Source organism: Macaca mulatta, chromosome 20, assembly GCF_049350105.2.
Source record: "Macaca mulatta isolate MMU2019108-1 chromosome 20, T2T-MMU8v2.0, whole genome shotgun sequence".
NCBI classification, from domain to species: Eukaryota; Metazoa; Chordata; class Mammalia; order Primates; family Cercopithecidae; genus Macaca; species Macaca mulatta.
Genome location: NC_133425.1, coordinates 2,036,717 through 2,047,929, shown reverse-complemented (window position 1 = coordinate 2,047,929; position 11,213 = coordinate 2,036,717). Strand labels below are relative to the sequence as shown.

Genomic DNA, 11,213 nt, shown 5'->3' with positions numbered 1-11,213 from the left:
GTTTCCCCTCCTCCCTGCGGTCAAGGCTCCAAGCCTGCCTCCTTCCCTCCTTCCCTCCTTCCCTCCTTCTCTGCCCAGAGCCCCACCTACCTCGGAAAGGAGGAGATGGTGTGACACTGGCTCTGCCTACAAGCCCGGCCCGGGTGTTTTGAAACCAGAGGTCCATGAACGTTTTTAATCCGTAGGTGGACGGTACCAAACCCCAGTAAGGACCGTGCGTGGGCACCCGGCATTCGAAGACAGAAGGAGATGCCGGCCAGGAAATGCAGTGAACCAAATGCCCTCCGCCCAAAGCCACAACACCCACAACGCCCACACCACCACCCACAACACCCACAAGTCCCACAAAACCCACACCACCACCCACAACACCCACACCAGCCACAACACCCCACAACACCCACACCAGCCACAACACCCCACAACACTCACAATGCCCACAACACCCACAACGCCCACACCACCACCCACAATGCCCACAAAACCGCCCACACCACCACCCACAACACCACCCACACTGTCCACAACACCCACAAAACCCACACCACCACCAACACCCACACCAGCTGCAACACCCACGATGCCTACAATGCCCACAACACCCACAAAACCCACACCACCCACAACACCCACACCAGCCACAATACCCACAATGCCCACAATGCCCACACCACCACCCACACTGCCCACAACACCCACACCGTCCACAATGCCCACAACACCACCTCCCACAACACTCACAACACCCACACTGCCCACAACACCCACAACACCCACACTGCCCACAACACCCACAATGCCACCCACAACACCCACCCCAACACCCACAATGCCCACACCACCCACACCACCATCCACAACACCCACAACACCAACATCCACAACATCCCCCCACAACACCCACACCACCACCCACTACAACCACAACGCCACCCACTACAACCACAACGCCACTTCTGGGTACACACCCAGGCACCACGAAAACCTCCGTCCAACAAGAGCTGGTGCATGGACAACCATGGCAAACAGCCCAGCTCAGCGTCCACCCACAGATGAGCCACGAAGTACAGGCAGGCCGGCCACGTACGGAGCGCCACTCAGCCATGAGAAGGAAGGAGGCACAAGCACACACCACACCGGGATGAAACCTGAGGCAGGAACCCGACTGACGAAGGCTGGGCACAGAGGGACACAGCGTCTGATGCCATTTCTACAAAACATCCAGAACAGGCCAAGCCAGAGAGACGTGGATGCTCCCAGGCCTGGGGAAGGAGTGGGGAGCCAGTGCTGATGGAGACGGGGTTGCCTTTTGGGGTGATGAGGACATTCGGGACCCGACAGAGGTGAGGGCCGCCCAAGTGTGCACTTTAAAATCAGTTAACACCGGGCCGGGCGCGGTGGCTCAAGCCTGTAATCCCAGCACTTTGGGAGGCCGAGACGGGTGGATCACGAGGTCAGGAGATCAAGACCATCCTGGCTAACACAGTGAAACCCCGTCTCTACTAAAAAATACAAAAAAACTAGCCAGGCGAGGTGGCGGGCGCCTGTAGTCCCAGCTACTGGGGAGGCTGAGGCAGGAGAATGGCCTGAACCCGGGAGGCGGAGCTTGCAGTGAGCTGAGATCCGGCCACTGCACTCCAGCAAGGGGGACAGAGTGAGACTCCGTCTCAAAAAAAAAAAAAAAAAAAAAAAAAAAAAAATCAGTTAACACCAGCCGGGCGCGGTGGCTCATGCCTGTCATCCCAGTGCTGTGGGAGGCCGAGGCAGATGGATCACCTGAGGTCAGGAGTTCGAGACCAACCTGGCCAACGTGGCAAAACCCCATCTCTACTAAAAATACAAAAAACATTAGCCGGGCGAGGTGGCGGCACCTGTAATCCCAGCTACTCAGGAGGCTGAGGCAGGAGAATTGCATGAACCCAGGAGACGGAGCTTGCAGTGAGCTGAGATCGGACCACTGCACTCCAGCCTGGGCGACAGAGCGAGACTCCCTCTCAAAAAAATAAATAAAATAAAATAAAATAAACTTGGCCCCATGGAAACCGTTTTTCTTTCCTAATGGTGGGGGGAGGAAGATTTTTCCATTCCCCGCCCTCCCACGTCACCCCACACAGAAGCCAGAGGCCCAGGGCCCCTCAACTCTCTCTGAGAGCACCTTGGAGAGACTCCAGGGAAGCCTGGCCGCCTCACACAGCAGCAGGAGGCACCTCCGTCCAGCACCAACGCAGACAGCACTGCCCACTCCACAGCCCACCCGCCCACTTCTTCCCGGCCAACAGGACCCAGGCCTACCAGGATGCAGGCTGGGTGTGTGCCCGGTGTGGGGTGGGCATGTGGCCGGGTGTGTGCCCGGCGTGGGGTGGGCATGTGGCCGGGTGTATGCCCAGGTGTGGGGCAGCCTCATCCCAGGGCAGTGCCCGAGTGGGAATGGGCAAAGGAGGTGCCAGGCTGGTAGTGGTGAGGGGACACAGGACACGGGAAGGACGTCTGTCCCGGCCGCCGTGGGTGGGGTGTGGGCCTCGGTGGGCAGTGGTGGTACAGGCAGGGCCACGCCTCTTCACCCCGTCCTCACCCCAGCAGCCCCGGAGCAGCAAATGGACTCAGAGAGCTCCCAGGCAGGGGCCACCAGCTGATGCGGGAGGAGGACGGAACTGTCACCCCTGGCTGGGTGGGAACAGAGGGACAGGACCCCACCCACCATCAGAGGCCTGCTCGTCACAGGGTCCCATGGACCCCACCCGGAGAGCAAAGGACCTTCCCAGAGGGCACGGCGCTGCCACGGTGACAACCCCCAGCCTCCCAGGGCAGGGGCCTTCCCATTGTCGGCCCCCCAGAGGCTCCCGGTGCACTCCCCCCATTCCCCACTCCAGCTCACGGAGCCCCTGAGGGTAGAGTCCTGAGTGCCCCCCAGGCCTCGGTCTTCCCACCCAAAGTGGCTCCTGTGCTCCACATCGAACCTCCGCTCCCGAGGTGCCCCTGCCCACACACCACCCTGCACCAGTGGGGTCAGAGCCTCCAGGAGACGAGGCCTCGGCCCAGCGTCCCTCCCGGCCTCCTGCCTCCAGCCTCAGGCCTGAAACACGAACCCTGGGTCTGTTTCATCACACAAGTCTCAGTGTTTGACTCTAGCTTCATAACGGCCCTGTTGTAGGCAGGTGTCTGCTTTTGAACAAACTGTTGGTTCACATCCCCAAGGCCCTGAGTGCATCAATCTCGGCACATTTAATGCACCTGACTTCCAGCCTCTGGCAGGATTTCAGGATGTGCGAGTGACTCGTCTGACCTGGGTCCAGGCACGGTGGCCCCAGCCATACCCTGGGGGCTGAGAGTTCATTTCCTCCCACTAGGACTGGGCCAGACCCCTGCCTGGCTGCCCGCGCCCCAGGCCTGAGCTGGGCTGTTCCCCGGGCCTGGGATACCCTTCCAGGTCCTGTCCGCTGCAAGGTTCCTGGAGCACATTCTCCCAGGACACAGGGGCAAAGACGGAAACAGCAGGGTCCCCCCAGGATGCACAACTGGGCTCCAGTTGTCACGTGTGTGGCATGAGGGGAGGGGCGTGTTCCTGTGCATGACAGCGTGTGTCCATGTGTGTGCACATGTGTGTGGTGTCTGCACACGTGTGTGGGCACCGTGTGTCCGTGTGCATGTGTGTTGCGTTGTCCGTACATGTGTGTGGGCACTGTGTCCGTGTGTGTATGCGTGTGTGTGCATGTGAGTGTGTTGTGTGCATGCACCACGGGTGTGCATGTTGTGTGTGTGCATTGCGTGCCATTGCGCCCCCGGCATAAGGTGACATGTGCAGCTTCCAGAGCTACCCGTGGGCTCCAGCACAACCCAGGGAGCAGAGGCCAGCCCATTTCCATCCCGTGTCTTGGTTTCCTTGTTTGTGCAACGGGGACCCTCCCAGAACCCCCAGGGTGACTCCGGGGAGCGTAGTGACAACCAGCAGGTCTGTGAAATCCCTGGGCGCAGTGACTGGCACCTCCCGAGTGCAGCCCGAGGGCAGGGGTTTCCCCAGAGCCAGCTTTGCAACCACTGGGAGACCAACCTGCTCAGAAGACCACGGTGTGCCCAAGAATCAGGAGGCGAAACCCGTGAGACAGACGCCAGGAACTGAGCAGAGACGCCTGAGCAAACAGGCACGGTGCCAGGTCTGAGGCCTGGAGGCGACAGGGTCAGGCAGGTGGGGAGAAGTCGGCCTGAGAGCCACATCCTCAGTGTCTGTGAGCAGAGGCAGAGCCAGGGCCAGGTCTCCCAAACCACCTCACACACATGCACAGACACACGTGTACACACACACGTGTGCACACACACGTGTACACACACAGACACGTGTACACAGACACATGTGTACATGCCACACACATACACATGTGTACACGCACAAACACACGTGTATACGCACAGACACACGTGTATACGCACACATGTACACAGACACAGGTGTACACGCACAGACACACGTGTACACACAGACACACGTGTACACAGACACACGTGTACACACAGAGACACACGTGTACACGCACAGACACGCAGAGACACCCGTGCGCACCCTCCCCTCCCCAACGGCACAGCCGCTCCTCAGGGAACCTCCCTCCTCGGCCTGTTGAGTCTTGAAACAGCTTTTACATTTTTTAGTTTAAAACTCACGTATTTCCCCCACCCTCTTATTCTCTTCCCTTTTTTTGTTGTTTTTTGTTTGTTTGTTTTTCTTTGGTGAGACAGAAAAACCCAGGCTGGAGTGCAGTGACTTGATCTCGGCTCACTACAACCTCCGCCTCCCGGGTTCACGCCATTCTCCTGCCTCAGCCTCCCAAGCAGCTGGGACTACAAGGTGCCACCTCTGCGCCAGGCTAATTTTCTGTGTGTGTGTGTGTGTGTGTGTGTGTGTGTGTGTGTGTGTGTGTGTGTCTGTGTATTTTTACTATGGACGGGGCTTCCCCATGTTGGCGAAGGTGGCCTCAAACTCCTGACCTCAGGTGATCCACCCGCCTCGGCCTCCCAGAGTGCTGGGATGACAGGCGTGAGCCACTGCGCCCGGCCTGACATCTGTTTTTAAAATTCACCATCCACAGACACAGTGGCAGCCACGGCACACGCAGCCCACAGAAACCCGGCCAGGTTAAAAAGCAGCAGTTTTGTGGCAAACCCTGAATTCTATTTTGGTGGCCAAGGAGGCACGTTAGCACATCAAGAAGAAAGAGAACTGGGGAGGGAGAAGTAGAGGTGGACGGGGAATCTGATTAATTTTGCTGTGCGAAATATCTTACCAGCTTTAGCTGTAAAATTCTGACCCGGTTTCCTGAAGGGGACAAAGAAACCACAAGTGACTCTCACTCTCATGCCCGCAGCGCTCGGCGCCAAAAGCCGTCCCAGACTTTAAAAAGTGGAATGAAGGCGAAATTACACAGAAAATAAAAGCAGAGGCTCAAAGGAAGCAGCCGTACGTAATTGCTTTTAGCGAACAAACATTTTTGAATCCCGGTTTGCAGGGAACTGAGGGAGAAAAGCACAGGTTTTAGGAAAGAACAGAGGGGTGGGGGCTGGGAGCTAAAAGAGGCATCTAATTTTATCTGGCTCCTTTCCAACAATAAAATCTAATCCATCATTTTCTCCGGATGAAGGCTCTTAATGAAAATTTAGAGAGTGTGACTGAAATTTAGAATTCCCCAGGGATCCTGCAAGGAAGATGTCTAGCAGCCGTGCGAACCTCCCTCCAGCCCGAGCTGCCAAAGGGCACGGCCGCGAGGAAGCAGCGGGTTCTCATCTGGCTCTCGGACCACCGTGCCCCTCGCCACGCGGGGAACCTGTCCCTGAACCGAGGCTGCGTGCTTGAGCTTGGCAGTCCGGCCTCCCCCTGGGCTGGGCGGGCCCGGGGTCTGGCTCTGGGATCCACGGCCGTTTGCTGCTCAGGGCACGAAGCCCCGTGGGAAGGGGGTGGGGGCCACGGGTCCTCCTCTCAGCCTCTCAAAGCAACACATGGGCCCCGACGCCATCGGACATCACCCTCCCGCTCGGAGAAGGATGAGGAGGAAGGAATCCCGCTCTCCTCAGCTTCCCAGCAGCTCTCACGGTGAAGAACAAAAGTCAGCCCACATTCTGGGGTGCACAGAACGGGATCTGCGGGGAGGGGGAAACGGTGGCGGCAGCCGGCTGAGCACCCAACGCTTGGTAAAGAGGCAGCGCTTTGTGACGCAGACAGAATCGGCACCAGTGCCCCGTCGTGGCTTCTCACTGTCCAGAGAAGAACCTGGGTGACTCTGCCCGCCGGGGCACCCCGGGGCCATGTGGGATGTTTCTGCCCATCCCGAACCACAGATGCTGCTGGCATCAGGGGAGTGGAGGCTGAGGAAGCTGCAAACATCCTCAGAGCAGGGGCAGCCCCCCACAGGGATGCATCCTGGCCAGGCCAGCAGTGGTGCCGTGGACGGGACGGTGGCGTGCCCACCAGGGCTCTCAGCAGGCCCAGCAGGGGTGGGGGCTCAGCCAGCATCAGAATGACTGGTGTTACGGGCTCACAGCTCCTGACACCTTGCAGGGATGGGAAGCCCCTCCCCCTGCCCCCGTCCCCAGGACCAGGTTGGACACTGGGGTGTGTCCCTGATGCTGTGTCCCTTTCCCGACACAGCACGAGCACGCTGGGCATGGCGTCCACTCTCCCTGAGTTTCGTGGCTTGGGAGGGGCTGGTGTCCCCAGACCACATTTGTCCACAGACTCGGGGGACCCAGGCCTCCCTGCACGCTGCCAGGCCTGGGGAGGGGACAGCTGCAGGTACAGCAGGGGTACACATGGTGGATCCATACCTCCCCACCAAAGGTCCTACATGAGATATTTTGAAACCAATTTAAAACATACACAAGAAAAAACGAAAATATCTTTTTAACATTTTCCTGTATCCAGCCCCCCAAAGCTGCCGGGGGTCACCACCCCACAGGTGCGCACCTGGCCCTCCCCTGCCTCCCAGGACCTCTTCTCTCAGCTACCTGCACAAGGTGGCAACACTTCGTTCTCATGAAAAGCCAGTGTCTGCCCAGGGATCACAGGCAGTCCTCACCTCCCGGGTTTGCTGGCAAGTTCCACGAGCTTGTCACATGTAAGGTGAGGGAGTCAGTGGGGCTGTGGGGTCCTCAGTCCCAGCTCCCACCCCGCCATGTCTGGCCAAGTTAGGGAAAAAACTATTCCTCTATCCTCTTAAATTCAGTGACTGGGGCCTGCAAATTAAACTGACAAAAGACGGATCCATAGGATGAAAAATTTGATTGACAAGCACAAGGCAGCCAACGAGAGAAAGCGGGTGGTTCAGCAGTGTGCAAGCCACCGCCTCCCATCCTCACTAGGTCAGGGAGGGGGCAGCAGGAGAAAAGGCTTCTGAGGGGAAGAACAAACAGGTTTCTTCAGAAAGACAAAAGGGGTTTTAAAAGGACAATAGACAAAGTTTATCTGGGTGCCTCATGTCTGTAATCCCAACACTTCAAGAGGCCGAGGATGGCAGGTCTCCTGAGATCAGGAGTTCCAGACCAGCCTGGCGACCAACACGGCCAGACCCCACCTCTACTAAAAATACAAAAATTAGCCGGGCGTGGTGGTGAGTGCCTGTAATCCCAGCTACTCAGGGTGCCGAGGCAGGAGAATGGCATGAACCCAGGAGGCGGAGGTTGCAGTGAGCTGAGATTGAGCCAGGCACTCCAGCCTGGGGGACAGAGGGAGACTCCGTCTAAAAAAAAAAAAAATTAGCCTGGCGTGGTGGTGGGCACCTGTAATACCAGCTACTCGGGGGGCTGAGGCAGGAGAATCACTTGACCCGGGAGGCAGAGGGTGCAGTGAGCTGAGATCGTGCCTCTGCATTCCAGCCTGGGCAACAGAGCGAGACTCTGTCTCAAAAAAAAAAAAAAAAAGAAAAGAGAGTTTGTGATAATACAGGCATAAGTGGTGTCTCTGTCTTGGTCCCCCAAGCAGAGATTCGGGGCATGTTTTATTCCAACTCTCCCTTCTGGGAACGGAACCACCCTCACCCTGAAGAAGGAATGTGTAGCAGCCTCAGGTCCCAGGAGTTGCTGGTTTTAGTCAGGAGAGAAGCTCTGAGAAGCCGTTTTTCTGCCTCTGTTGATTCTCAGTTGCCTGCAGCTCACAATACTCCTGATGTCAACAGGGCGTGTTTTCGGGCCATGTATCTCGCTCCCTTCGAGGCCCTCAACCACAGCACACCGGCCCCTCGCTCAGTGCTGCCACCCCATCCCGTGGACGCAGGTCTGCTTCTCCTCTAAGACCAGGCCCTAGCAGATCTTCTAGGAGCCCCTCAGTCTCCCAAGTGAGGATATTTCTAACACCCAATGAGGCAGGAACCAGGAGGGGAATGTAGGCTCCACAGTGTGGAGTTAGGTGAGGAGCTGCAATGCGCCCTCACTCTAGGAAGCCACCAACAGAGCCCAGGAAAGGAAGTGCCGGACACCAGAGGGCCTCCCCAGGCCAGGCCAGCAGCCCCCAGTTCAGGCTGTGCTAAATAAATGCAGGCCACAAGGACACACTCAGAGGGAAACCATTTCGCCGATCGTTTCCTGAAGGCCCCATGGTGCCGACGACACACACACGTCAGACAAGCATCCCACCTGCCGTCACTCCACCCCTTCTCCACTTCCCACTCCAGCATCTCCTGGGTTTACTCTTTCGGTGAAACAGAGCTTGTGCTCCGAGCATCTGATAAATTATCGTGAGTAACATCACATCAATGTTCCTTACACCTGGAATAATGAATAAATTCCCTCCCCCAAAATAGGCACAAATGTTCTCAACTCCCTGCAAGTAACATGGGCTTAGAAAGCACACGACCCAGAGCTTCAATATGCAGGAGGCCGCCAGGGAGGACCCAACAGTGAGCCTTTCCAAGACTTAACAGGAATCCTCTAAGTTGAGCTTTGTTGCTTGAGTTTACACTCAGCTTGCTCGTTTTTAAGTAGGACCCACTAGTACATTCCTTTCACGATGCCTGTTTCCTGATTTAAGGGAAATGACTCCAGGGAGGTGAAAAGGAATATTGTTACTTCACAGTCCACATGTATTCCATAACAAAACTCAGGTGGTTCTGCAACATGGGGGTCTGGTATCCTCAGGCTGTGTCCTGACAGCAACCTGGACGTGGTACAGCCAAAATGGTGAGGGCCATCATCACCATCACCATCACTACAATCTTCACCACCATCATCACCATCACTATAGTCTTCACCACCAACATCAGCATCACTACACTCCTCACCATCACTATCACTACAGTCTTCACCATCGTCACCATCGCTATAGTCTTCACCATCATTACATTCTTCACCATCATCACCATCACTAGTCTTTACCACCATCAGCATCACTACACTCTTCACCATCATCACCATCGCTACAGTTCACCATCATCACCATCACGACAGTCTTCACCATCATCACCATCACTATAGTCCTCACCATTGTCACCATCACTACAGTCTTCACCACCATCATCACCATCACTATAGTCCTCACCATCACCACCATCACTACAGTCCTCACCATCGTCACCATCACTACAGTCCTCACCATCGTCACCATCACGACAGTCTTCACCATCGTCACCATCGCTACAGTTCACCATCATCACCATCACTATAGTCTTCACCATCATCACCATCACTATAGTCCTCACCATTGTCACCATCACTACAGTCTTCACCACCATCATCACCATCACTATAGTCCTCACCATCATCACCATCACTACAGTCCTCACCATCGTCACCATCACGACAGTCTTCACCATCATCACCATCACGATAGGCTTCACCATCATCACCATCACTATAGTCCTCACCATTGTCACCATCACTACAGTCTTCACCACCATCATCACCATCACTATAGTCCTCACCATCACCATCGCTATAGTTCACCATCATCATCACCATCACTACAGTCCTCACCATCATCACCATCGCTACAGTCCTCACCATCATCACCATCACGACAGTCCTCACCATCGTCACCATCATGACAGTCCTCACCATCGTCACCATCACGACAGTCTTCATCGTCACCATCGCTACAGTTCACCATCATCACCATCACGATAGTCTTCACCATCATCACCATCACTATAGTCCTCACCATTGTCACCATCACTACAGTCTTCACCACCATCATCACCATCACTATAGTCCTCACCATCATCACCATCACTACAGTCCTCACCATCGTCACCATCACGATAGTCTTCACCATCATCACCATCACGATAGTCTTCACCATCATCACCATCACGATAGTCTTCACCATCATCACCATCACTATAGTCCTCACCATTGTCACCATCACTACAGTCTTCACCACCATCATCACCATCACTATAGTCCTCACCATTGTCACCATCACTACAGTCTTCACCACCATCATCACCATCACTATAGTCCTCACCATCATCACCATCGCTACAGTTCACCATCATCATCACCATCACTACAGTCCTCACCATCATCACCATCGCTACAGTCCTCACCATCATCACCATCACTACAGTCCTCACCATCGTCACCATCACTACAGTCTTTACCATCATCACCATCACTACAGTCCTAACCATCATTACCATCGCTACAGTCTTCACCATCATCACCATCACTATAGTCCTCACCACCATCAGCATCACTACACTGTTCACCATCGTCACCATCGCTACAGTTCACCATCATCATCACCATCATCCTTGGTTGACACATGGCACTGACCACTAGCCCTCTCCATGTATCCATTTATCTAATCCTCACACCTGTTAGGTAGGAACCATTAGCCCCAATTCACAAGTGATGAAACCAGAGCACAGAGAGGTTAAAACCACGTAGGCAGAAGATACCACCACCAGAGTGTGAACCCTGGCAGTCTGGTTCCAAAATTAGTCCTGTCCCTGAGCCCCTGACTCTAGGTGAACCAACATTCAGGCACGGCAGGCTTGTGGGTGCACAGTCAGCAGGGGTGGCCTTGCTTCCTTCCTCCTGCCTCCTTCTGCTTTGGCCCGTGTCCTGCACAGTGAAGGCTCCCCCAGGCCCTGTGGGGGCAGGAGGGGGCAAGTGGGTGTTAAAATGGGAAGGTCGGCCAAGCACGGTGGCTCACGCCTGTAATCCCAGCACTTTGAGAAGCCGAGGCAGGTGGATGATGAGGTCAGGAGATCGAGACCATCCTGGCTAACATGGTGAAA

At 55.6% G+C, this 11,213-nt stretch overlaps 1 protein-coding gene across 1 annotated transcript in view; it reads left to right on the top strand.

Moving 5' to 3' along the window:
• GNG13 (G protein subunit gamma 13) overlaps nucleotides 1–11,213 on the top strand; it is a 45,820-nt gene that overhangs the window by 12,593 nt on the left and 22,014 nt on the right. The gene's annotated exons all lie outside the window — the stretch shown is intronic.